The 27,392-nt window shown below is 34.1% G+C and overlaps 1 long non-coding RNA gene across 1 annotated transcript; it reads right to left on the bottom strand.

Annotated features, from left to right (window-relative positions):
- Positions 1-11,519: 11,519 nt before the first annotated feature.
- On the bottom strand, positions 11,520-24,112 carry LOC107599745 (uncharacterized). Its single transcript, XR_001610696.1, has 3 exons — positions 24,101-24,112; positions 12,443-12,445; positions 11,520-12,125 (listed from the first exon to the last, which is right to left on the bottom strand). It is a non-coding gene; the product is annotated as an uncharacterized lncRNA (long non-coding RNA).
- Positions 24,113-27,392: the final 3,280 nt, after the last annotated feature.

The raw sequence follows: 27,392 nt of genomic DNA, 5'->3' as shown, positions 1-27,392 counted from the left end.
TGAGACACAAACAGCCAATTACCACTTCATTGAGATGTATAAATGTTCATCATGCAATGCCTTCATTTAACTAGAAGTTAAACGAAGATTTAGACGTTCTCATAATAGAAAAGCACACATTTGAATGGCAGTGCCATGAATGATGTTCTTAATTAAGATTTTCATTAATGAGTCAATAATGAGCACTCTTTCAGAGTGTGTCAGAAGACACCCAGCAGGCAAATAAGAATCTGTTCATTAAGTACCGTGGTTTCTCTTGATGTTAAAGGGGTGGTTCAATGTTTTTTTTTAAAGGCTTGATTGTGTTTATGGGGTGCAGTCTAACATGTGTTAATGCTTCATTTAAAAAAAACTGCATTATTTTTCACATAATTTACTTTTATTCCACACCGCTCTGTCCCTTCTCTGAGAAACGCGCTGATCATTTCCTGCTTTTAAGAAGCCCCGCCCTCAGAAATAGGTGATGGGCTCTGATTGGTTAGCTAGCCCAGTGTGTTACGTGCACCTCTAGTTTTCTCTTCTTCTCTAAAGCAGCGCAGCATGGCCTCGCCCCCTTTGCTGCCTTTTCCCGGGGGAGGGGTTTATCTGGATTTGTTACATCACAAACCCGGGAAGTAACTTGTTGTAGTCCCTACCAGCCATTTTTGTAGGCATTAAACTGCCAGAATTTTAAAAGACGATGCTCAAACAGCAACGTCACACACTAAATAACGTTAAAAATGTGAAATCGCAATCACCCACCCCTTTAAAATAATCAATTTATAAGAGTGCCGATTTGAAATTAGGTGACGAAATTGTCAAGTGTCATCATAATTGTAATGAGCATTGTGAATGCTGTACAATACAAGTCTTGGTTCTTAATAATGCAGTATAATTTTGCTAATATTTCAGAATGGCTTGTACCAGTAATGATTGTAATACTCAATGAAAAAGTTGTATGAAATGCTAATTCTTATTATACTGCTAAAGCTTTGGGTTAATGCCTTGGAATAACACCGAACCTCCTGAGTCTCACTGCAACACTTTACATAAGACCTAAATTAACGCCTACCTACATGAATAATGGTGGAGAGGAAAAGTAGGTGAGATTGAGCCAGTGTAGGGCGCCTGGTGTGTGCTGTAATTTAATAATAATTTTATGACTTTGATGATATTAAAAATTGTTGATCAAAGCCACAGGAATTTCAAAAATGTGTGAGTTGAAATATTTATGAGGACAAACTCTTATAGGAAACTAGATCTGAACATTTTCTGAAAAGAAAAAGTAGGGGGTCACAGACTTGTGAACCTAGATAGATAGAGCTATCTATAGATATATTACCCTGACTTATGAGGTTGTTAGTGTGTTGCTAGGTGGTTTCTAGGCTGTTCTATGTTGTTATTGTGTCGCTAGGCAGTTGCTAGGTGGTTGCTAGGCTTTTCTGAGTAGTTCTTATTTGTGTTGCCATTAGGGTGGCTGCGCCCGAAAGCCTAGGCAGCTGACTTGCTGCCTCGCTGCCCTATCAGACAATGACTTTGCAGGCAGCGTTTTTGCAGGAAGGCACCTCATGAAACTGATTTTTTTTTTTAGCTCAACCATCACTGAATAGAACGCACAGGATTGTGGGATATCAAAGGCAGCGAAGGATACATCTATGCTGCCTTCAAAAATCGATCAGATGAAGGTATCTCATGAGACAGGAAGTGAAGCTAACTTTGGATTCGGACGTGCCTTGATGCCTTCCTACCTTGGAATGCGTCCTCCGAAGGCAGCATTTTAGAGCTTTCTGACGCAGCTGGTTTTTTGAGTGGTTGTTAATGTGTTGCTAGGCAGTTGCTGGTTTGTTTTCTTAATGTGTGTTCTGAGTGGTTGTTACTGTGCTGCTTGGTGATTCCTGTTTTTTTTTTTTTTGAGTAGGTTGCTAAAGAGCTCACTTGCAAGAGCACTCTATGATATACTGGATTTTTTGTGTGCATGCCAGGTGAAAATTAATAGCTGAGAGCTTCGAAAAGTAAAAGCACTTTTTGAAGTAGTACAAATGGTGTGGAGTGACTTGGGTTAGGGGTTTTAGAGGCCGTTTGTAACCACTAGACAAGGTTATGTGCTAAAGTACATTCTGCATTAGTAACAATAGAGGGCTGCTGGATAAATAGGCCTACTTCACATCATTAATAATACATTACACAACATTTTCCCCTCACAAACAGCTTGAGTAATGCACTTTGATGAATTGTGCTTCTGAAAAATTCAAAGTTTGTTCTTAGATCTGCAAAAAGATCTCTTTTTCTCTGTTTCCTCTAGGTTTACCACAGTCAGTCAACAATCTACACCTTCTTATCGAGCTTCCAACACACTCACATTCAAGACTAGACCTGAATTCCCAGGTTCAAGGCCATTTTGATGCCATATAGGTGGACTGTTTGGCATCTCCTTAACAGGCAACCGCCTAGTTTGCCTAGAAACGGTCCTGTCTGGGATGAAAATCTTCATGAAAGTCTTCTAATCGGCACAATCTGCCACAGCCTGCACTTCTTGCATTGGCATTTCGCTTGACATCCAAAATTTACAGAACTGCAGCTCTGAGCGGTTAATGCTGAATACCAAACCACCTCTTTGTCTCTGCAGCTGTGCTTTAGACAATAAAATAAGTGAGGAATACCGATTACACTGTCGCTCGTGTGAAGCGGGACAGGTCCTTTCCTGACTAATTTGTAGGAAAATGCACCTTGTGGCTCCTCCCTTGACACAGTGTTTATTCAGCAGAAATAATTGGTAATAGCTGAATGTAACGTGAGCAGAATAATCATATTTCTGGCTGTGCCGGTAATGTCTCATGCATTTTAATGCAGTACAGCAGCAGTATTAGAACCGATAATGTTCAGTAATTAAAGCTGCATGAATGGGTGAAATGGAGCCTGTACTGAAACTCATTGCATATTCCCTATAGTCCAGTGGTTCTCAAAGTTTTTCAGTTGGTGGACCATTAAAAAAATAAAATAAGGTGAGGACCTCTGAACACCCCAAATCTCCTTTGTTCTTATTTCATTGCAATTCAAATTTGAATATAAGCATATACAATCAAAATGAACTGAAAATCAAAGAAATTATTCAACTGCAATTTTTAACTAGAAAAGCAAAGTTTGTCAAAAAATGTGACACTGAAGACTGGAATAATGAGGCTGAAAATTCAACATTCAGCTTTGCTTCGTAATAATTACATATTAAAAGCAGTTATTTTAAATGGTAATGTTTCACAATATTACTGTTTTTACTGTATTTTTGATCAAATAAATGCATCCTTTGTGAACATAAGAGACGTATCAACCCAAAATCTTCAAACAAAAATCCTATCAACTCCAAACTTCTTAAATAGATACAAAGAAGTACATTTTGTGTTTTCCTTTGAAACACTGTTTTGAATCTTCGAATCAAATGTTGTGGTTCATCGCTAATGGGTTCAAGGGTTAGAACTGTTTACTGAAGAATTTCCAAAATGATTATATATAAAATGATTATACAGAAAATGAATGAGAAATTAAGTCTGCTTCTGAAAACACAGGCTGTTGGAAAAGCACATGGTTACTGTTGAGCTCTATCTTGTCAGTCCTTCTGGAGAAAAGATTCATGTGATTTAAAGTCAATTTGAGTTCCTTAATTTGAATTTGATGATCATAGTTTGAGACATTTTACCACAACAAATTACAACACAAGTACCAAACAGGGAACAGAAAGGAGGGCGGATGTAATCCGACTCATCCCACAGGAATCGTACTGCAGTGATGAGCCATTCTAAAATAATGTGGCTGATCCAAGCCAATTTGTTTTGAATCACTGGGATTTGACTACGTCTCGGTTAGTGATCCTAAAATAATGCGAGTTGTCATGGACAAAAGGAGGAGACAAAATAAATCCATGCGAATCAGGGCTGCCGCTTCAGAGCGCATCGGGGTATTTTTCCTCCATCTGACATTAGTACAGTAAATCCAGGCTATAGCTGATGTTTATCGAGATTGTCCGCACTTCCAGTCGGATCCATTTCTGTACACACTGCCCTGCTGTCCCACAAATGTTGTTTTCTGCCACCGTTTACTCAAAAATAGATTTTTGCTACCTGCTCAAGTTACTTAAAATGAACTAATGAGCACAGTTCTTGTTCAGTTATTTTTTTAGTCTTCAGTTTTTGTCAGGGAGTAATTTACAACGATAAAGTTGATTTCATTTGTTTGCGTGGAGATTCAAACAGGAATCATGATTGTTCATTCAGGCAGGGGATTTCTAGTTCCCAGAATTGGTGTAATGCCGTAATCAATGTTGAAATTAAGTGTTATTTTATGTGTTTTTAGTAGGATGAGAAAAGAGGGAGACATTTTAGTGTTGCAAATGTTCTCTGTTATGTTGGAACTTAGAGAGTTTTTATCTTTTTGGGAGTTAACATTGTGGTGATGAGTGGAGCTTGTGTTATGTTGAGTATTGGATAATAATAATAATAGATTTTTGATGCAGTTTATTGAAGAAAAGTTTGTGCATCTGGTCAATATCAAGAAGGAATAGTTTCTATTTTTACTGCACATCAAATAATATTTTAAGTGTGCTAATGCTATTTGGAATTCAGCCAAATCTTTGAATCAATTGCTTTGCGAAATAATTCACTTTTTTGAATCGATGGAAACACTGTACGCTAAGGACATCTGTTGGTCAATCACATGCAAATGCAGTAAAGCTACAAAATACTTTGTGAATTTGTTGCCGTTTTTTACTGCTAACTTTTTAATGAAATGCCGGTCTGAAATATAAAATCACGCCGTATGTAGAACTGTACTTATACATGGGATTTTCATGAATATTATTTCATATATATACACACTACCACTTAAAATTTTGGGGTTGGTAAGATTTTTTAAAAATGCTTTTGAAGTCTTCTGCTGTAAACACAGTATCGTTGTGAAATATTATTACAATTTGTTATAATATTTCACAATAATGCTCTTTTAATATATTTTAAAATGTTATTTATTCCTGTGATGCAAAGCTGAATTTTCAGCATCATTACGCCAGTCTTCAGTGTCACATGATCCTTCAGAAATCATTCTAATATGCTGATTTGCATATTTATTATTATTATTATACCTTTCTTATTATCAATGTCAATTTTCTTTTAATCCATGATGCATTTTTAGGATTCTTTGATGAATAGAAAGTTCAAAAGAGCAGCATTTATTAGAAACAGATTTTTTTTAAACATTCTAAATATATAGTTCAGTCATGAAACTCTAGATGGCGCATTCTGACAGGATTTTAACGTAACTGATGATATTCAGAGAGTTAAACGACTTGGCACAAGCTGATTGGTTCATGCTGCATATGCAGCCAATGAGCTTACTGCCTTGCATTTATATGGCTGGCTAGCATTCACTTGAGATTCCTTCAGCTCGCTTTCAGAGTTCTCTGAAACCCTCCACCTTCCCCAGCTCCACCTGTATAGATCTGCTATGGTGTTATTTTATGCTATTTGTGCAGCAGCAGTATGTCTTAAATACTCACGGCACCGTATCGCCATTTGCTTTGGCAGTAGCAAGTTCCTGTACTTACTTGCAGCAGCAGCAATAATCTACAACTACCGCAATAACCAACAGCAGCAGCAATTCAGCAGCAGAGTAGCAGATCTGTTCCACCAAGACCAAATGCATTAACATTGTCATATCCATCACCATGCTAAAATGTTCAGAGAGTTGTCATGATTGAAATATCTTTATCACTTTTGATCAGTTAAATACATCCTTGCTGAATAAAAATCCCAATCTTTTGAACAGTAGTAAATATATGTGACCCTGGACCACAAAACCAGTCTTAAAGGGTTAGTTCACCCAAAAATGAAAATTGGCTTGTGTTTTACTTACCCTCGAAGCATCCTATGTGTATATGACTTTCTTCTTTCAGATGAATCCAGTCAGAGTTATATTAAAAATTGTCCTGGCTATTCCAAGCTCTATCATTGCAGTCAGCGGGTGTTGCAGTTGAACAGTCCACAAGTCGTCATATAAAGCTTGTGCATTCATAATATAACGTGCCACAGATGGCTCCGGGGGATGAATAAATGCCCCCTGTAGCGAATCCATGAGTTTTGTAAGAAAAATATCCATATTTCAAACGAAATAAACACTTTTCTCTCACTTCTGCTGACTGTCATACACTGAAACAGTTCCGGCGGATGACGCAGCACGTATGCACAGCACGCGCGCCTCTGAGATATGCTAGTCTCGCGAGTTTGTTTTTAGGAGCAAAGGAAGCAAAGTTTCCTTACTTTAGCAAAGGAAAACCAGTCTCTTCTTGGTTTATATCGAAATCCTCTGACATTTTTCTTTGCAAATCCTCGGTTTGTACTTCTAATTCGTGACCGGCGTTTTGTTTTGTTCTCTCTCCGCATTCGTCACTAATCATGCAACGCATACTTGCTGCATCATCCGCCAGAACTGCTTCAGTGTATGACAGTCAGCGGAAGTGAGAGAAAAGTGTTTATTACATTTGAAATATGGATGTTTTTCTTACAAAAACTCATGGATTCGCTACAGGGGGCATTTATTCATCCTCCGGAGCCATCTGCGGCACGTTTTATTATGAATGCGCAAGCTTTATTTGACGACTTGTGGACTGTTCAACTGCAACTCCCGCTGACTGCAATGATAGAGCTTGGAACAGCCAGGACAATTTTTTATATAACTCCTGACTGGATTCGTCTGAAAGAAGAAAGTCATATACACCTAGGATGCCTCGGGGGTGAGTAAAACACAAGCTAATTTTAATTTTTGGGTGAACTAACCCTTTAAGTCGCTTGGGTATATTTGTAGCAATAGCCAAAAAAACATTGTGTGTCAAAATTATCGATTTTTATTTTATGCCAAAAATCATTAGGATATTAAGTAAAGATCATGTTCCATGAAGATATTTAGCAAATTTCTTACCATAAATGTCAAAACTTGATTTGGACAACTTTAAAGGCGATTTTTTCAGTATTTAGAATTTTTTGCACCCTCAGTTTCCAGATTTTTAAATAGTTGTATCTCGGCCTAATATTGTCCTGTCCTAACAAACCATACATCAATGGAAAGCCTATTTATTCAGCTTTCATATGATGTATAAATCTCAGTTTTGAAAAATTGAGCCTTATGACTGGTTTTGTGGTCCAGGGTCACATATATTTACTACTGTTCAAAAGATTGGGATTTTTATTCAGCAAGGATGTATTTAACTGATCAAAAGTGATAAAGATATTTCAATCATGACAACTCTCTGAACATTTTAGCATGGTGATGGATATGACAATGTTAATGCATTTGGTCTTGGTGGAACAGATCTGCTACTCTGCTGCTGAATTGCTGCTGTTGGTTATTGCGGTAGTTGTAGATTATTGCTGCTGCTGCAAGTAAGTACAGGAACTTGCTACTGCCAAAGCAAATGGCGATACGGTGCCGTGAGTATTTAAGACATACTGCTGCTGCACAAATAGCATAAAATAACACCATAGCAGATCTATACAGGTGGAGCTGGGGAAGGTGGAGGGTTTCAGAGAACTCTGAAAGCGCGCTGAAGGAATCTCAAGTGAATGCTAGCCAGCCATATAAATGCAAGGCAGTAAGCTCATTGGCTGCATATGCAGCATGAACCAATCAGCTTGTGCCAAGTCGTTTAACTCTCTGAATATCATCAGTTACGTTAAAATCCTGTCAGAATGCGCCATCTAGAGTTTCATGACTGAACTATATATTTAGAATGTTTAAAAAAAATCTGTTTCTAATAAATGCTGCTCTTTTGAACTTTCTATTCATCAAAGAATCCTAAAAATGCATCATGGATTAAAAGAAAATTGACATTGATAATAAGAAAGGTATAATAATAATAATAAATATGCAAATCAGCATATTAGAATGATTTCTGAAGGATCATGTGACACTGAAGACTGGCATAATGATGCTGAAAATTCAGCTTTGCATCACAGGAATAAATAACATTTTAAAATATATTAAAAGAGCATTATTGTGAAATATTATAACAAATTGTAATAATATTTCACAACGATACTGTGTTTACAGCAGAAGACTTCAAAAGCATTTTTAAAAAATCTTACCAACCCCAAAATTTTAAGTGGTAGTGTGTATATATATGAAATAATATTCATGAAAATCCCATGTATAAGTACAGTTCTACATACGGCGTGATTTTATATTTCAGACCGGCATTTCATTAAAAAGTTAGCAGTAAAAAACGGCAACAAATTCACAAAGTATTTTGTAGCTTTACTGCATTTGCATGTGATTGACCAACAGATGTCCTTAGCGTACAGTGTTTCCATCGATTCAAAAAAGTGAATTATTTCGCAAAGCAATTGATTCAAAGATTTGGCTGAATTCCAAATAGCATTAGCACACTTAAAATATTATTTGATGTGCAGTAAAAATAGAAACTATTCCTTCTTGATATTGACCAGATGCACAAACTTTTCTTCAATAAACTGCATCAAAAATCTATTATTATTATTATCCAATACTCAACATAACACAAGCTCCACTCATCACCACAATGTTAACTCCCAAAAAGATAAAAACTCTCTAAGTTCCAACATAACAGAGAACATTTGCAACACTAAAATGTCTCCCTCTTTTCTCATCCTACTAAAAACACATAAAATAACACTTAATTTCAACATTGATTACGGCATTACACCAATTCTGGGAACTAGAAATCCCCTGCCTGAATGAACAATCATGATTCCTGTTTGAATCTCCACGCAAACAAATGAAATCAACTTTATCGTTGTAAATTACTCCCTGACAAAAACTGAAGACTAAAAAAATAACTGAACAAGAACTGTGCTCATTAGTTCATTTTAAGTAACTTGAGCAGGTAGCAAAAATCTATTTTTGAGTAAACGGTGGCAGAAAACAACATTTGTGGGACAGCAGGGCAGTGTGTACAGAAATGGATCCGACTGGAAGTGCGGACAATCTCGATAAACATCAGCTATAGCCTGGATTTACTGTACTAATGTCAGATGGAGGAAAAATACCCCGATGCGCTCTGAAGCGGCAGCCCTGATTCGCATGGATTTATTTTGTCTCCTCCTTTTGTCCATGACAACTCGCATTATTTTAGGATCACTAACCGAGACGTAGTCAAATCCCAGTGATTCAAAACAAATTGGCTTGGATCAGCCACATTATTTTAGAATGGCTCATCACTGCAGTACGATTCCTGTGGGATGAGTCGGATTACATCCGCCCTCCTTTCTGTTCCCTGTTTGGTACTTGTGTTGTAATTTGTTGTGGTAAAATGTCTCAAACTATGATCATCAAATTCAAATTAAGGAACTCAAATTGACTTTAAATCACATGAATCTTTTCTCCAGAAGGACTGACAAGATAGAGCTCAACAGTAACCATGTGCTTTTCCAACAGCCTGTGTTTTCAGAAGCAGACTTAATTTCTCATTCATTTTCTGTATAATCATTTTATATATAATCATTTTGGAAATTCTTCAGTAAACAGTTCTAACCCTTGAACCCATTAGCGATGAACCACAACATTTGATTCGAAGATTCAAAACAGTGTTTCAAAGGAAAACACAAAATGTACTTCTTTGTATCTATTTAAGAAGTTTGGAGTTGATAGGATTTTTGTTTGAAGATTTTGGGTTGATACGTCTCTTATGTTCACAAAGGATGCATTTATTTGATCAAAAATACAGTAAAAACAGTAATATTGTGAAACATTACAATTTAAAATAACTGCTTTTAATATGTAATTATTACGAAGCAAAGCTGAATGTTGAATTTTCAGCCTCATTATTCCAGTCTTCAGTGTCACATTTTTTGACAAACTTTGCTTTTCTAGTTAAAAATTGCAGTTGAATAATTTCTTTGATTTTCAGTTCATTTTGATTGTATATGCTTATATTCAAATTTGAATTGCAATGAAATAAGAACAAAGGAGATTTGGGGTGTTCAGAGGTCCTCACCTTATTTTATTTTTTTAATGGTCCACCAACTGAAAAACTTTGAGAACCACTGGACTATAGGGAATATGCAATGAGTTTCAGTACAGGCTCCATTTCACCCATTCATGCAGCTTTAATTACTGAACATTATCGGTTCTAATACTGCTGCTGTACTGCATTAAAATGCATGAGACATTACCGGCACAGCCAGAAATATGATTATTCTGCTCACGTTACATTCAGCTATTACCAATTATTTCTGCTGAATAAACACTGTGTCAAGGGAGGAGCCACAAGGTGCATTTTCCTACAAATTAGTCAGGAAAGGACCTGTCCCGCTTCACACGAGCGACAGTGTAATCGGTATTCCTCACTTATTTTATTGTCTAAAGCACAGCTGCAGAGACAAAGAGGTGGTTTGGTATTCAGCATTAACCGCTCAGAGCTGCAGTTCTGTAAATTTTGGATGTCAAGCGAAATGCCAATGCAAGAAGTGCAGGCTGTGGCAGATTGTGCCGATTAGAAGACTTTCATGAAGATTTTCATCCCAGACAGGACCGTTTCTAGGCAAACTAGGCGGTTGCCTGTTAAGGAGATGCCAAACAGTCCACCTATATGGCATCAAAATGGCCTTGAACCTGGGAATTCAGGTCTAGTCTTGAATGTGAGTGTGTTGGAAGCTCGATAAGAAGGTGTAGATTGTTGACTGACTGTGGTAAACCTAGAGGAAACAGAGAAAAAGAGATCTTTTTGCAGATCTAAGAACAAACTTTGAATTTTTCAGAAGCACAATTCATCAAAGTGCATTACTCAAGCTGTTTGTGAGGGGAAAATGTTGTGTAATGTATTATTAATGATGTGAAGTAGGCCTATTTATCTCTGAAAGAAGAAAGTCATATACACCTAGGATGCCTCGGGGGTGAGTAAAACACAAGCTAATTTTAATTTTTGGGTGAACTAACCCTTTAAGTCGCTTGGGTATATTTGTAGCAATAGCCAAAAAAACATTGTGTGTCAAAATTATCGATTTTTATTTTATGCCAAAAATCATTAGGATATTAAGTAAAGATCATGTTCCATGAAGATATTTAGCAAATTTCTTACCATAAATGTCAAAACTTGATTTGGACAACTTTAAAGGCGATTTTTTCAGTATTTAGAATTTTTTGCACCCTCAGTTTCCAGATTTTTAAATAGTTGTATCTCGGCCTAATATTGTCCTGTCCTAACAAACCATACATCAATGGAAAGCCTATTTATTCAGCTTTCATATGATGTATAAATCTCAGTTTTGAAAAATTGAGCCTTATGACTGGTTTTGTGGTCCAGGGTCACATATATGTTTAGGACAAGCAAGAGCAGTTATTATTTAAGAGAAAGTAAGTAATAAGGAAAATCATTGCTGGTTCTCAGATTTCATTAATGTTATCCACTGGTTTTCATCCTCTTGTTGTTCAGTGCTTGAATAGTTCATCAATGCAGCTATGGAAATTCAATCATTCTGGCTTTTCTTGTGAGCTTGTGAGTAATCAGTCTGTATGTGGCGATGATTCCGGACATATGCAGTGTGAGCAACCAGCATTTCCTTTTCCTGGTTTTTCACATGTAATCCCATTCTGCCATAATCAAACCGGGATATCATTTAATCAATGCTCTAAACCTCAAGAGAGTCAATTCAGCTTCACATTTCTTTCTTTCTTGTCCTCTTTCTGAAAGTGTTATTTTAGTATTCTGGTTCACGTTCCTACAGTTATCATTTAATCTATATTTCACTTATTCCCTATCATTAATCCTCAGTGTGTTTGTGTTCTGATCAATAAGGAGTTTTCTTTTCAGTAGATTTGAAAGAAAATGACACCACACTCAAAGCCATCAGTGACTCTGCCATCAACATGGATGTGAAGTCCATAAGAATCACATTCAGATAAAATTCAATATAAATATGTGATGAGAAAGATTAGAGGTGATCCTACCTTTGTAGTGTGGATACAAAGACACTCCCTTCATAAACATCCAACAAAATTCATATAGGTATAAGTTCAAGTAAACAAGCAAAAGTCTCTCGGTTTCATTCAACACTTGAAGATTTTATGAATTTAAGTGCCTCTCAAACTCTGAAGGGTCACTAGGGATAAAAGTAGCACATGGCAGATGCAGCCTCAATAATACATTGGTGCAGTGCATTGTGGGAAATATTATTGGGCAAAATAACACTGTGGCTTCTGTTGAGCCAATACCATGAAAACATATGGATAATAACTTCACAACTTACTGTAGACGTGATCTGTCTTTTCAGGTAAATAATAAAAAAGGAAGAAAAGAAAGAAGAAAGGATTTAGTCCCAAGATGTCTCATTATTTTAGCTGGAATGTTTGTTTTTCACCCTTTGCGATCTATATTATGGCATCTTACATCTCTGTCCACACTTTCAATAATAAATCAGGGGGAAAATGAATAGAGAAATACACATATCACACCCTTCAGACTGCAATTTTCAGTATTTTTGAAAATAGAAATTACATCTCTAGCCATGTGTGAACAATTCAAAGTATTCATTAGGCAATTGCTGCAGTGACTGAACATCATAATTATTCTGTGGCTGAATACAGATTGGTGAGTGTAATTATCATTACCTTTGACTCTTAATAGCCATTGAAGTCGTGACCTTTGACTTTTAATCCCCGGGGAAAATGTTGCCATATACTCTAAAAATACTGAATTATATATGGAGTGATTCACATTAATTAGTGCCAAATGTAATGCATAGAACAGTTTTATTCACAGTTAATTTTACAGTCTGAACTAAAGGACAGACTGTTTGGAATTAATCCGAATGTCTAGTGTCACATCCATCCAATATTTCATTCATTAGTGTTCATCAGTTATTCGATGCACTGTGTGTCCAGACAGTGCTGAAAGAGCTCAAATGTTATTTCAGCCATAATAATTTGTTTATTAAACTAAAAGGCCATCAATTAGGTTTAATCAAAGGCAGCACACAGGGGAAATTATTATATTTATCGGTTTTAAAGGAATATTTCTCCCACAACATAATGTTCGCTGAAAATGTACTCACCCACAGGTCATCCAAGATGCTGTATATGAGTTTGTTTCTTCATGGGAACAGATTTGGAGAAATGTAGCATTACATCACTTGCTCACCAATGGATCCTCTGCAGTGAATGGGTGCCGTCAGAATGAGAGTCCAAACAGCTGATAAAAACATCACGATACTCCATAATGTTTGTTAGAAACGAGAGACTATAGTCCATAATTTTGTATCTTCCCGTGAAAAAGTCCATCCCTTGTTGTTCTTTACATTAAATTCCACCTACGTATTTGTTTAGAGCTGATTTGGACTGTTTTTGCTAGTAATCGGTGCTTGATGACGGATTTTTTTCGTACAAACCTGCAGCTTTTCACTTCACAAGATGTTAACTGATGGACTGGAGTGGTGTGGATTACTTGTGGATTATTGTGATGTTTTTATCAGCTGTTTGGACTCTCATTCGGACGGCACCCATTCACTGCAGAGGATCCATTGGTGAGCAAGTGATGTAATGCAAAATTTCTTCCAATCTGTTTTGATGAAGAAACAAACTCATCTACATCTTGGATGTTTAAACGTTTTATGTTTTAATATATTACTTTTATTTTAGAATACATGACCAATTTTTAAATGCTGTGTAGTTATGGCATCTAAGCAAAACCTGGACACTTTGATTGCAGTCTAGTTTAACTACTTCAACAATAAATGTGCACTTTTGAGTGTAGCAACCATAAGAGTATCATTTGCATACATTAGCATATATCTAATTTCATTATATCTTTAAAGGTGCTTTATGCAATTTCTTTTTTTAATAACATACCTTTTTTTTTGCAAAAAATTTAACTTTATTTGTAGAACTGTGTTAAAGCAATATCACACTTAAATTTGTACCTATGGCTAAATCACAGCCGTGCACAGTGCTATTACTCAGTACGGCACTTTTGCATGGGTGAGATTGCCTAAACATACACCTGACATTGAAAAAAGAGTAAGAAATATGGATTATTAATAATATACAGTTTTTTGTTGTGACCCTCTTCTTAAACCTCAGCTTCGCTTATAGGAGTCTAGCCTTGAGTGTAGTTCTTAATTGTATAATAGAGTCGATGTCATTGATCCACTCTGAGTAAATAACATGGTAGGTCCTCTCATTCAACAGTGATTATACACAGTACCCGTTAGATAACAGCTACTGTTATTTAATGCAATGGCAGAGCTGTGCTCTGAGTATCAAAGTACAGCCTTCTTTATTGCCTTTTTATTTGTTTGTTTTACGGTAATGGGAATTGCATCTAGTAAATCCTTTCACAGCCAGCAAAGTGAAGAAAACACTCCGGGAGTGTTTGGAACACAGTACGGAAAATTCTACATGAAATATTCAGCGTGTCATGCTCATATGGCACGCCGTTACGCTTGTGTGCATAAAGCGTTTCACTCTCCCTGATTGAGTGTGATTTAAATGAAAATAGTATTTTAATATTTGTACTTAAAAATTTTGCATTTGATTTGATGTTGCTTGCTGTTTCTTGTTAATAATTTTTTACATTTACTTGCAATTTCTGAGTGAAAACTCTTTCTACACCAATTAGTTTTTTTCAGTTTACCTTTACATTTCAGCATATATCTGAATGTACAAAAATGTATGTGTAAAAATTACATACAAATATCTACAAATACTAATGAGATGAAGCTGTTTATATAAAAATAAATAAATAAATAAAAACCCCACTGGTAATGAAAAACATCATAATGAAATATTATACAATGTGAATATTATATCATATAATGAAATATTTGCAATTTATATGCTACTTGCCAATTGTTTATAATAAAAATAATAATAATTATTAATATGGCTCGTTTTTGAATGTTCCATACTGCCAGTGTATTTACAAGTATCTACCAGCATGGACTAACTTGACCATGCTAACTAGCAAAACCTGGAAAAGTACTTCAGCTACATCAACCTTCAATGACTTATACGGTGCGTAAAAAAAGGATGATTTTACAATGCAAAATTCAAGGCTCTAAATCGCCATCCATGCATGAAAAGTAAACATTAAAAATTAGCCTGTTTATATCATTATAGAAAAGTCTAATATGCTAATTACTTAATTGACTTTACTGACAAACTAATATACCATCTTCAGCTGTCTGCACTGAGAACAAAACAGCTATACTGTATTTAGACTAAATCAACAGTTTAGGCCTCAACACCGCCAGTCCTTAAATGGGTTTCGCTGATAAATGACTTCTGACAGTTTGGAGAAAATATACTTTAGTTCTCTCCATACCCTGAGCTCTAAATTGTTTTATCTTTCTCCTTTAAAACTTTGGAGTGATGCCACGCTCTCAGCATGGCTGAATTGATTCATTATTTATTAGCTCTTGCCATTCACCAACTGTCAAAATGAATCTGAAACACCAGCAAATATAACGCATCATCAAATCATATTGAAATGCAAACAATGGGGTACATGCATATGCAAATTGATCTCAAAATTGACCCTGTGTTGTGAGGCGCATTGAATGTGGCAGATGGAATTTAAAAGCCTTCAGTTTTACTCTGCTAAGCAGCTTACTGCTAATTATGGAAAATGGTTTTCTTCACTTTTGTTTGGTGCCGTAACGCAGCGGTTAAATGAAGCGGATGGCCTGATATGAATTAATTGATTTATGGGTTTGCGTAGTGCATTGACATGAACACCGAGCCTGTGTTCAGGGGACGATCTAAGGATTAATTAGTCAAAATCAGCGGGTTTTGGTTCATTTGATGTTGATCTTAACATGTTTCAGCAAGGTTCTCTCAAACTTATGAACAAACGTTCTTGCAGTACACTCTTAAAATTAAAGTTTCTTCACGATGCCATAGAAGAACCTTTTTGTCTAAATGGTTCCATAAAGAACCTTTAACATCTGAAGAACCTTTCTGTTTCACAAAAGGTTCTTTATGGTGAAAAAAGGTTCTTCAGATTATAAAAAGGTAAGAAAGAGATGGTTCTTTAAAGAACCTTTGACTGAATGGTTCTTTGTGGAACCCAAAATGGTTCTTCTATGGCATCGCTTGAAGAACCTTTTGAAGCACCTTTATTTTTAAGAGTGTAGCATTAATAGAACGTTTGTTAAAAGTTCTCTGGTCTTTAATAATGTTCCTAAAACATTAGCACAAAAACATTATTTATACATCGTTCATGGAATGTTTTTTCCTGAAATGGTTTAGTTTGATGTTCATCTAATATTTTTTAAATGTTACTACTTGTTTCAAAATGTTCCAAGAACATTCAAAAGTAATGTAGAATGGAATGTTCCCTTAATGTTCCAAAAAAGTTTTTTTTAAAAAGCATTTTAAAAACATGATGTTTTGAACATTTAGAGAATATATTTTTATAACCTAATGGAAACGTTAGTAAAATGTTCTTAGAACATATTTTTGTTAGCTAGATACAGCCAAGCATTAAAATGATTTTTTTTCATAATAAACCTGCTTTTGGGTGTAAATATGCAACTAAAGCCGTATTCGGATGAGATTTTCATATGGGATAAATAACCAGTGTCTTTAGAAGTTGTCGTTAGGTGTGCCTATCAAACATAACTGACCTATTGCAAACTGTGCTTCTTAATTATGCAGGAAATATTAAATATGCACACATGTCTTGGTTTATTAAAATACTGGACATGGGCCACTGAGAGATGATTCACTCAGTATGCTTTTTTTAACCAGTACATTCCTGTCGGTATTTTCCCAGGCTATTTATTTTATAACAGCATGGAAATGTGCAGTCTATTCTTTGAAAAATTACAGATATGGCTGATTTGAACAGGATTAAAATCATGGAGAAGCTCTGTTAATTATTACATTATCCCATCTCACCCATTTACAACTAATACCATCCGAAGAGAGCTTTAGTTTCATTAAATAGCATGTTAAGCATATTTGACTAAGCTGAACTAACTCATTAAAGGAACAGTTCACCCAAAAATGATAAAAATTAACGTCTTGTTACATGAAAAACGGCATGTTTTTAATAAACAAATCCATCATTAAGGCATTTTAACTTTAAACCATCACTTCTGGCCAAAATACAAGTCCATAATCCATAATAACGCATCCTCCAGTGTTGTCCTCACATCAAAATCCACTGACACATTTGTTTAGAACTGTTTTTCTTTTAAGCAGTGCTTGAGCTGTGCATATTTCTCTCCTGACTCGGACAAGACGACTTTATAGCACCCATTCACTGCAGAGGATCCATTGGTGAGCAAGTGATGTAATGCTAAATTTCTCCAAATCTGTTCCGATGAAGAAACAAACTCATCTACATCTTGGATGGCCTTTCTTTTTCTAATCAAACTTTCTAGCGCCATCTTATGGCACTGGGTTTGAAAGCCCATTTCATAGTGCATCAGACTCTTTTATTCCAGAAAAGCAAAGAAAATCCGCTTTTCCATTATATGTCCCTTTTAAACCCATCCTCACAGTTACGCCTAATCTGAAATGGCATTACTAAGTATGTATCATATCTTCATATTATGCCATAATGTTCTCTGGATGGCACCCCTGTGGTTTGTAATATGACTCTCAGGGAACAACACATCCATGACACTTCAGCTGCATAAATCCTCTCAGTTTTGAGGGGACTTTAAGAAAGACGCACTCTCCAAGCCGCATCGGGTTCAGCCGACCATACAGAGGAGTTCTGAAGAACACAATTCCTCGGATCCAGTATCTACTGAGACCTCATTAAAAAACAGGCCAGATCTTGAAGGCATGTTGTGGAATTTTAAGACACAATGTGAGCATGCGAGGTTGTTCATAAGATTATGCTCTGTGTTGCAACCTTGAAACGACACTCTGTGCGGTTGCTCAACTTTGCTTTTGCAAATTTAATAAAGCTCTAACATTATGTCAAATTGTAGAGAAACACTGGTATGCACAAACAAACAGTTCACACTTTTTGAGAGAATTTTGAGTTATAACCTTTATATTCAATGATCTCTGCTTTCCTCCTATAAAAAAACGATTTCAGTCGCAAGAACAATTTTTTTCTGCAATAAATAAATAAAATGAAAATAACAGAACAAAAATACAAATATAATGGAAGAAAACAATAAAATATCAAATCAAATATGTCATGTAATTGTGGTACATTCTGCTGCAATTTCATTACTTATTAAAATCAAATATTCTTTAATTAAAATCAAATATGTTCTGATTAAAGTCAGTTAGGAAAAGCTAATTATACTAGATATTTGGTACATTGCACATTAAATTAAACAAGACATTTTGAAGTAGAAAGACTTAAAAAATATTTTTTGTAAAACTTTGAAAAATTAAATGTACACTGTAAAAATTATTTTTAGAAGTTGTAAATGAAGCAAAAATTATTGTATCTATCAAACAAGTAATGATACACACAATATATATATTTTTTTCCAGTATCATGTTTGAAATGTCACTAATACCAATTTTTATTTAATTTATAAATAGTATATTTCATTATATTTAATAAGTTCACTTTAATTGCATGATTCATGACAGAAACAGCGTTAAACAAACCCACACGGAAGGAAAAAAAATCGTATTCAGCATGAATTGTCTTTTTTTATTTAAAATGTCTTAAGAAATTAAAACTATTTGAACAGTTAAAATAAAAAAATATTTATAAATTTTAGGCAGTGTTGCTTTTCAAGTAAATGTATCTTGTATTAAAATGCTTTGAAATTTTTTTCGGCAATAAATAAAATAAAAATACCAGAAAAATTTAAAATGTCATATAATTGTGGTATTTTCTGCTGCACTTTCAATGGTCCAAACCTGTATATTAATATCAAATATGTTCTGATTAAAGTCAGTTAGGAAAAGCTAATTATACTAGATATTTGGTACATTGCACATTAAATTAAACAAGACATTTTGAAGTAGAAAGACTTAAATACTATTTTTTGTAAAACATGTTGAAAAATTTTATGTACTGTAAAAAATATTTTTATAAGTTGTAAATAAAACAAAAAAATATTGTATCTATCAAACAAGTAATGATACACACAATACAAACAATATATACATTTTTTTTACAGTATCATGTTTGAAATGTCACTAATACCAATTTTTATTTAATTTATAAATAGTATATTTCATTATATTTAATAAGTTCACTTTAATTGCATGATTCATGACAGAAACCGCGTTAAACAAACCCACACTGAAGGGAAAAAAATCTTATTCCGCATGAATTGTCTTTTTTTTATTTAAAATGTCTTAAGAAATTAAAACAATTCGAATTAAAATAAAAAAATATTTATACATTTTAGGCAGTGTTGCTTTTCAAGTAAATGTATCTTGTATTAAAATGCTTTGAACATTTTTTTCCTGTAATAAATAAAATAAAAAATAACAGAAAAATGAAAAATGTCATATAATTGTACTTTCTGCTGCAATTTCAATGGTCCAAAACTGTATATTAAAATCAAATATGCTCTGATTAAAGTCAGTTAGGACAAGCAAATTACACTAGACATTTGTTTCATTGCTTTTTAGAGCACCACCACAACTGACACGTAAATATAGATGTGTTGCTTCAAATGAACAAAACCTGCAGTTAATTGATGGAACATTGTTGTCTGCGTATAGCTCTTCCTCTGCTGGCAGTCTCGCTTTTTATTTCCAGCTTATACACAATGGAGCAATTCAAGGTCACCAAGCACTTGGTCTGAACCAGGAACCGTCAGAATCACACAAACCAGAGTTTCCAGGAGAACAGACAAAGTCAGCTGAGATGAAAATCACAATCATTTCTTACAAAATCCTCTCACAGAATCCACCCACGTCCTGTCGCTCAGTTTCTACAGCATGCACTTGATTTCAGGTAATTGACAATAAGGATAGTTGAATAAGAATAAGATGGTGTGTCGTTCAGAAAGGTTGTATTTGAATTCAACTTGAATTAAAGTTGCAAACAGGATGCTGAATTATAATTTGAATTTGGATGGAAAGAGAATTCACATACAATAATAAATGTACTGTGGTTCTTTATAAAACACAGAATAGGATTCACTCAAACAAATTTCACTCAAACTGCTAGTAAATTTCACAAATATTATAAAGAAATGGCAAGTAACACGTTGAATTAAATGTGAAGTTTTGAAATAGTATTTTCCCCCTAAAACATACACTAGTAATGTTTATTTCAACTTCTGAAAATAATTTGTCACAGTGTACATTTTTCAACATGATTGAACTATTAAACATGTACACACAACATAGAGGGTCTCACGCAGTGTTGCTTCTCAAGTAAATGTACCTTGTTTAGATATTTTGAAAATATTTCCTGAAAAAGACAAAAATGAGACAAAATACTTGTTAAGAATTAGATTTTTTTCGGCAGTAGACATTGTGGTTGACATTTATGTGTTAAAAATTATGCTTGCATAATTAGTGAAATGTTGCAAATTTAGTGAAAATTAAAGATGCCATGTTTTTCATTTTGAGATAGGATTATAGTTTTTATTAATGCTTTCAGTCAGTTTTTATTTTTATATTTTCTATTTTCATTGTAATTTCAAAGTTTTAGTAATTATGTTGTTTTTGTTATTGTAAGTTTATTTTTAATTTAGATTTTTTTTTTTTATATGTCTATATGGTTTTATTATTATTTTTATTTCAGTTTTAGTTATTTTAAAACATTTTAATAACTAAATTAATAACTAAAATAAAATCAGAAATGTTGCTTTGGCAGCTGTTTTATATTTTATTTTGTTTCAGTTAATTTTTTTATTTCAAATAACAAAAATGCTGATTTTATTTTTATATTTCTGTTTTCACCTTTATTTTAGTTAATTTTTTTTTTTTGTTTTTTTTTGCCGTTTTTAGTATTTATTTATATAGGCTTTTTTATTTTTGAATTATTAATTTGAGTTTAGTTAGTTTTAGTTATTTTACTTGGTTTTTTTTCCAGTTACACTCAAAAAAAATGCTGGGTTATATTTAACCCAGTATTTTTTAGAGTGTAACATTCATTTTATAACCAGTATCAAAAATGTTTTTTATAATTTTTTTAAAATACCTGAAATAACCATGTCTTGTTGTAGCCAATTCTTAATTTCTGACATTTGTCTTCCAACGGTGTTTTACACTCTAAAAAATGCTGGGTTAAAAAGGGACAAACCCAGCTATTGGTTTGTTGAACAACCCAAAACAACCCAACCGCTCGTTCAAAACAACCCAATAGCTGGGGTTGTCCCTTTTTAACACAGCACTGGGTTATATTTAACCCAGCATTTTTTAGAGTGTAGGACTTCTTTATTCTCTGGGTTTCTATAGGGTGAAGGCAAGTTTAGTTTCTGTTGAAATTCTAACACTCAGTTCTGATTTATGTCTAATGAAACAGTTTTTTTTGTGAATTTTAACACATTTGATGATGGGAATCGCTGCCAGGAATCAATAACACAACACGATTTCAAGTGCTTTTGAGCCGAGGGCTGAGAGCGTACGGATACATCAAAGAGCGGGGCTGGAGACGGATGCCTGCCCCACCCGCCTGCACATCAATTCTGCATGGGCCTGAGAAAGAGCATGCGCTGGGCTAAACCTCAGAAGAACGCCATCATGAAAAGTTGATGTAGTAAAAGACAGAAGGCGCACTTATAAGAGACCGAAAAAAACAGCGAGGAGGGAGCCGAGAACTGCAGGCAGGACAGAGAATAAAAAGAGACAAGTGAAGAGAGAGAAAACCAGCGGCGCGAAAACTTTCTGCAAGCCTGACTTCTGTCTGATCACAAGCAGAGAGTTTGTGAGACTATTTAGATGAACTGAAGGGAAGTGGAGCTGATGGGTGGCATATTCTGCTGAGGCCACGTCTTCAACAACAATATTTCTGCTAGTAAACATTAGGCTGGAGTGAAACTTAGAAAATGAGCATTAGAGAGAGAAAGAGAGAGAGAGAGAGAGAGATGTAAGGGAGAAGGCCAACAGGGCTAGAATATGCTCTCAGTGTTGTTATAAAGAGTATACCAAAGGCCAGAAGAAGCCATTATCTTGTTTTTACAGCACTGATATCTCACACAAACAAAAGCAACTTCAACGCAGTTGTTAAAAATTCAACATTCAGCTTGAAGTAAAAACAGTTCTAGCTTCTAAACAAGACTTTATGATATTTTTATGTCTAAACTTGGACATAAATGCGGGCATCCCTTCTTCTATGTCAAACTATGGATTTTTTATAAATTGTTTTGGTGGTGGTGGTTTTGTTTGTTTTATTGTCTTCCAGGGGACAAAAAAAAAGCATTCAAAAAACATAGCTTACTTCATTTTCTTAGCATGTAATTAGTATCATATCGAAACATCCTTAAATAAATGTACTTGAGAAACAATATATGTAAATTATGTTTGAAGCATAAACCACTTGCAAATTTAAAAATCACGGTTTGAAATGCAAAATAGACATTCGTTTTTCAATTGATATGAAGCACATTTCATTATATGTAATACATTTCATTGAATGGTTCAAAGAACCCACTATGACTAATAATTAATATTTTGTTTTATATAAAAAGGAATAATTAGGAAAAAATATGATGTAATATTTATGTTTTATCATAAAACTAGCTTTTAAAGGAATAGTTCACCCAAAAATTAACATTTGGGGAAAATGTACTCATCATCAGGCCATCCAAGATCTTTTTTATTTTGTGACTTGTTTACCAATGGACGCTGGATGGGTGCCGTCAGAATGCAATATTATGGATAGAGGACTCATATTTTAGCCGGAAGAAACAGTTTGAAATTAAAAACATATTTTTTTCTTACAAACATGCGGCTTTTGCTTCACAAAATATTAATTGATGGACTGGAGTGGTGTGGATTACTTGTGGATTATTGTGATGTTTTTATCAGCTGTTTGGACTCTCATTCTGACGGCACCCATTTACTGCAGAGCATCCACTGGTGAGCAAGTGATGTAATGCTACATTCCCCCAAATCTGTTTTGATGATAAAGAAAAAAAAACTCATCTACTAACTAACTTTTATCTAAAGGTGAGTACATTTTCAGCAGATATTTATTTTTGGGTGATCTATTCCCTTTTCTTGTTCTCAACTCAAACCTCACTGGATTGTTACATTTATACTTCAGAAGTTGCAAGACTTGATTGCCATGGAATATATCATGTAAAATGAAGATATACACAAAGCAAGTTTAGAAGGAAGACACGCTTCACAAAAGCAGTTCATTAAACGCACTACACATCTGCAAGATGATAAGAACGAAACCACACATACCCATGATGCATTGCAACATGAATAGCCAATTAGATCAATTTATTTTGAGACAATACACTGCTTTCTCAGAAAACAAGGCAAATTTAAATCGTTTTACTGCAGAAGAAGACAAAACGTATGATTTGCTGTGTAAAACAAATTAGTAAAACTTTAGCACAATAATAACTAACTATGCCTACTATTTCTGCAACAAAAAAAAAAAGTTTCACCTGTTTGGAAGCTAATGATTTCCTGCCTGCATGTGTCCATGTGTGTTTGTAGGTGTGCAAGCGTGTGGGCATTGGGTGAGTGACAGAGCGATGTGGTGGGTGTGTGTAGGGAAGTCAGATGCTCCATTTGCAGCAGGAGTGTAATTGGACTGAAAGACATGTGTTTGTTGAAGATAACACCTCGATCCAGCGGCCTCACGCTGCCTGACCTCATTCGTCTGCCATCATTCTAAATCTATCAGCTCATTTGCACGCACAGACACCTGAAGAGAAAAGAGGGAAAAGAGGAAGTGTGTGTGTATCATTGCCAAAGGATTTGCCTAATTACTGCAATGCATCAGCCTTTCTGTTTAAGGAGGGTTGCAGCACTTGGAGCCTGTTTAATGCAGCCCATCTTTGTTTTCAACCTGATTTCCAGGTTTTCATGTAACCATCGAGGCAAAACAAGTGTTCTGAGTTTGTACTGCATATCGAGAAGTAATCAGTGTTGAAACTATTAGACAACTTTGAGTAATAATGAATTGCTTGCAGTAATGGGCCCAATAATGTTTAGAGGATTTAACAGATGCAGGTCTATTTGAATTTACAGTGCATCGTACAATTTATTATTGCACTTACTTACAAAAATGTATGAATGTTTTTGTATATAACATATGCGCATCAAGACTGCATTTATTTGATCAAAAAATACAGTAAAAACAGTAATATTGTGAAATATTATTACAATTGAAAATATATGAATATATTTTCAAATGTAATTTATTCCTGTGATGTCAAAGCTGAATTTTCATGAGTCATTATTCCAGTCTTCAGTGTCATACAGTGTTATTTTAGTAGCAATGAGATACTATTATAGTTTTGTTTAATATTTAGTTTACATTTTTTATATACTCTGTTTTCATTTTAATTACAGTTAGTTTCAGTTAGTAATTGTGTTGTGTGTTTTTGTCATTTTGTTCATATGTCTATATAGATTTTATTTATTATTATTATTATTTAATGGTTTTAGTTATAGTTAACTATAATAAGCCTGGAATCACATAACCCTTAAGAAATTATTCATGTCATTCATGTCAATTTTTTTATTTTTTTAATAATTAATTTTATATTATTTAATTATATATTAATTATGAATTATATTTTGTATAATTTTTTAAATAATTTATATTTTTAAGATTAGCTTATTATAAAAACAGCTGTGCTGCTCAATTTTTAGTATCAGGAGTTCAAAGGACGTTTTTAGCATTATAAAAGTCATTTACTGTCATTTATGATCAATTTAATACATCCTTGCTGAATAAGTAGTTTATTTTATCCTATTTTTCACTGATGAAATCTGGCAAACAGCTCAAAAGATATGAAAAGATAACCAACGACAGTTTCTATTTTTTTATAATTAATTTAATATTACTTAATTATATATTAATTATGAATTATATATTTTTAATAATTTTTTTAAATTATATATTTAAGATTAGCTTATTATAAAACCAGTTGTGCTGCTTAATTTTTAATTTCAGGAGTTCAAATTTTTCACCGATGAAATCTGGCAAACAGCTCAAAAGATATGAAAAGATAACCAACGACAGTTTCTATTTTTTTATAATTAATTTAATATTACTTAATTATATATTAATTATGAATTATATATTTTTAATAATTTTTTTAAATTATATATTTAAGATTAGCTTATTATAAAACCAGTTGTGCTGCTTAATTTTTAATTTCAGGAGTTCAAATTTTTCACCGATGAAATCTGGCAAACAGCTCAAAAGATATAAAAAGATAACCAACGACAGGTTCTGCTGTTGTGATGTAGTTGGAATATGTGTCATCTTTAAGGATATATATTATTTAAAGATTAGCAGCACAAACATGGTGGTAACAAAAGGCAAGCAGGTGTTTGACTGTTTCTCAAAAGCGCAGCTCTGCTCTTTCATTTCCTCTAACCAGATTAACCTATAATGAGCTTTGGTGCCCAGTTGTGTTGTCTGTCAGTTACACAGAACAGAGGTTCATAAAATACACGGTAAAAATTCCCAGTGCAAAGTCATACGTGACTGAATGTTTCCCCACTGTAGATATTGACCAGCTGTCAGAGAGATGGAGATTTCCCCAGCACCAAAACGTCCCCTTTAGGTTTAGATGATCCATGAACCTCCTTATCAATGCATTTCCCCCCCTCTCTGGTATTCCTCTACCAAGTCAGACTTGCTTAATTGAGGGGACTAAAACATGATTGATAGCCCACCTAAGCACAGAAGCAAACTTAAAGATTTCCTGCCATCTCAAACAATATCAATCTGAGCCCTAATGGGGCTGAAGTCCCTCAGGAGGACATCTGAACGTCTAGTCGCCTCCTCAGACTGAAGGACGCTTCCTCTCTGTGTGCCTAATTCAAGAAAACAGCGCTCTCATTTGTAATAGAGCAGGATGGTTAAGTTTGACGGCTCCCTGCCGTCAGCTTCAGTCTTCAGATCTCTCTCAAAACAGTATTTTCTCTGAAAAGAAGATGGTGTGAATGAAATTGTTCTTTACTACAAATTGTATTGTTAACTACAACTAAAACGATTACAAATAATTGTTTTAATTGAAACAAAGATGAAATAAAATAATATAAGATGAAAACTTGAATTTAAAATTCTAAGAAATTTAGAAATGTTGACTGAAATAAGTTTAAGTAGAATTACTAAAATTACTAAAACAAACTTAGAAATAAAGGTAAATAGAAAAACACAAAACTTATGACAGTCACATATCAAAATTACTAAAACGTAAAGGAAAATAAATTAAACATTTATATTCAAAATATAAATAAATAATATAAAATCATATAAATATTGCTAAAATAACACCTCTAGTGAGCTTCTAAAACTACTGAAACTACACTTACAGATTCTTAAACTGTATTTTTTAATAATGTAAATATATAAACTCCATCATTGAACTTTTATTTTTATTTGATTTTACAGTGATTTTACCATGGTTTACCATGGATAGTTCATCCAAAAATACAACTTCTGTCATTATTTACTCACTCAAAAGAATCAGTGGGGGGAAATAAAGAAATAGACAGACAGACAGACAATAGATAGATAGATAGATAGATAGATAGATAGATAGTATTCCACAAATGAAAGTAAGTTGTACAGGTTAAATTTTTAAAAATCTTTCGGTTCCCATTGACTTCATTATATGGACAAAAATACAATGGAAATCAATGGGAACCAAAACTATTTGGTTACCAACATTAATCAAAATATCTATGTTCCACAGAAAAAAATTAAGTCAGACACGTTTGGAACGACAGTAAATGTGTAAATGATTGACAGAATTTTCATTTTTGGGTGGACTATACCTTTAAGGGTTGTTGCTAGACATGATGGACAGTTCTAATAAATAAATGAATATTAATTCAGGGGTTAATTCAGGATAATTGAGCCATTTTCCCCCAGTCACCTCAATGGTGTTCGAATTTACCTGCAGTCACCCTATTAATAATTTAAATTAATATATTAGCATTATATATCAGTGTTCATCATTTTGCAATAGGGATACTGTTGTTTAAAGTACACTGTTTTCTTAGCATGTACAGTAAGATAAAAAAATATATAGATTTAAAATCAATATTTCATGCAAAATGCAAGACTCTCTGTTTGAGGTAAGGGTCCAGATCACCCTGCTGAGATTTATTTGTGATAATGAACAGCTTTCTATAAATTGCCCTTACATTCAAGCACTCTAACAGCCAGAGAACTGCACACACCGCTTTTAAAGTACAGTTCAATTGATGTTCACTCATGTATTTATATAGGCTATTTTTAAAACTTGACTCATCCAATCAGATTTCAGAGGTGGAACTATGTGTTCTACAAAGAATATATTCATATA

Source organism: Sinocyclocheilus grahami, unplaced genomic scaffold (assembly GCF_001515645.1).
Source record: "Sinocyclocheilus grahami isolate Dianchi unplaced genomic scaffold, SAMN03320097.WGS_v1.1 scaffold270.1, whole genome shotgun sequence".
In the NCBI taxonomy this organism is placed as follows: Eukaryota; Metazoa; Chordata; class Actinopteri; order Cypriniformes; family Cyprinidae; genus Sinocyclocheilus; species Sinocyclocheilus grahami.
This window is presented reverse-complemented; position numbering and strand designations above follow the sequence as displayed.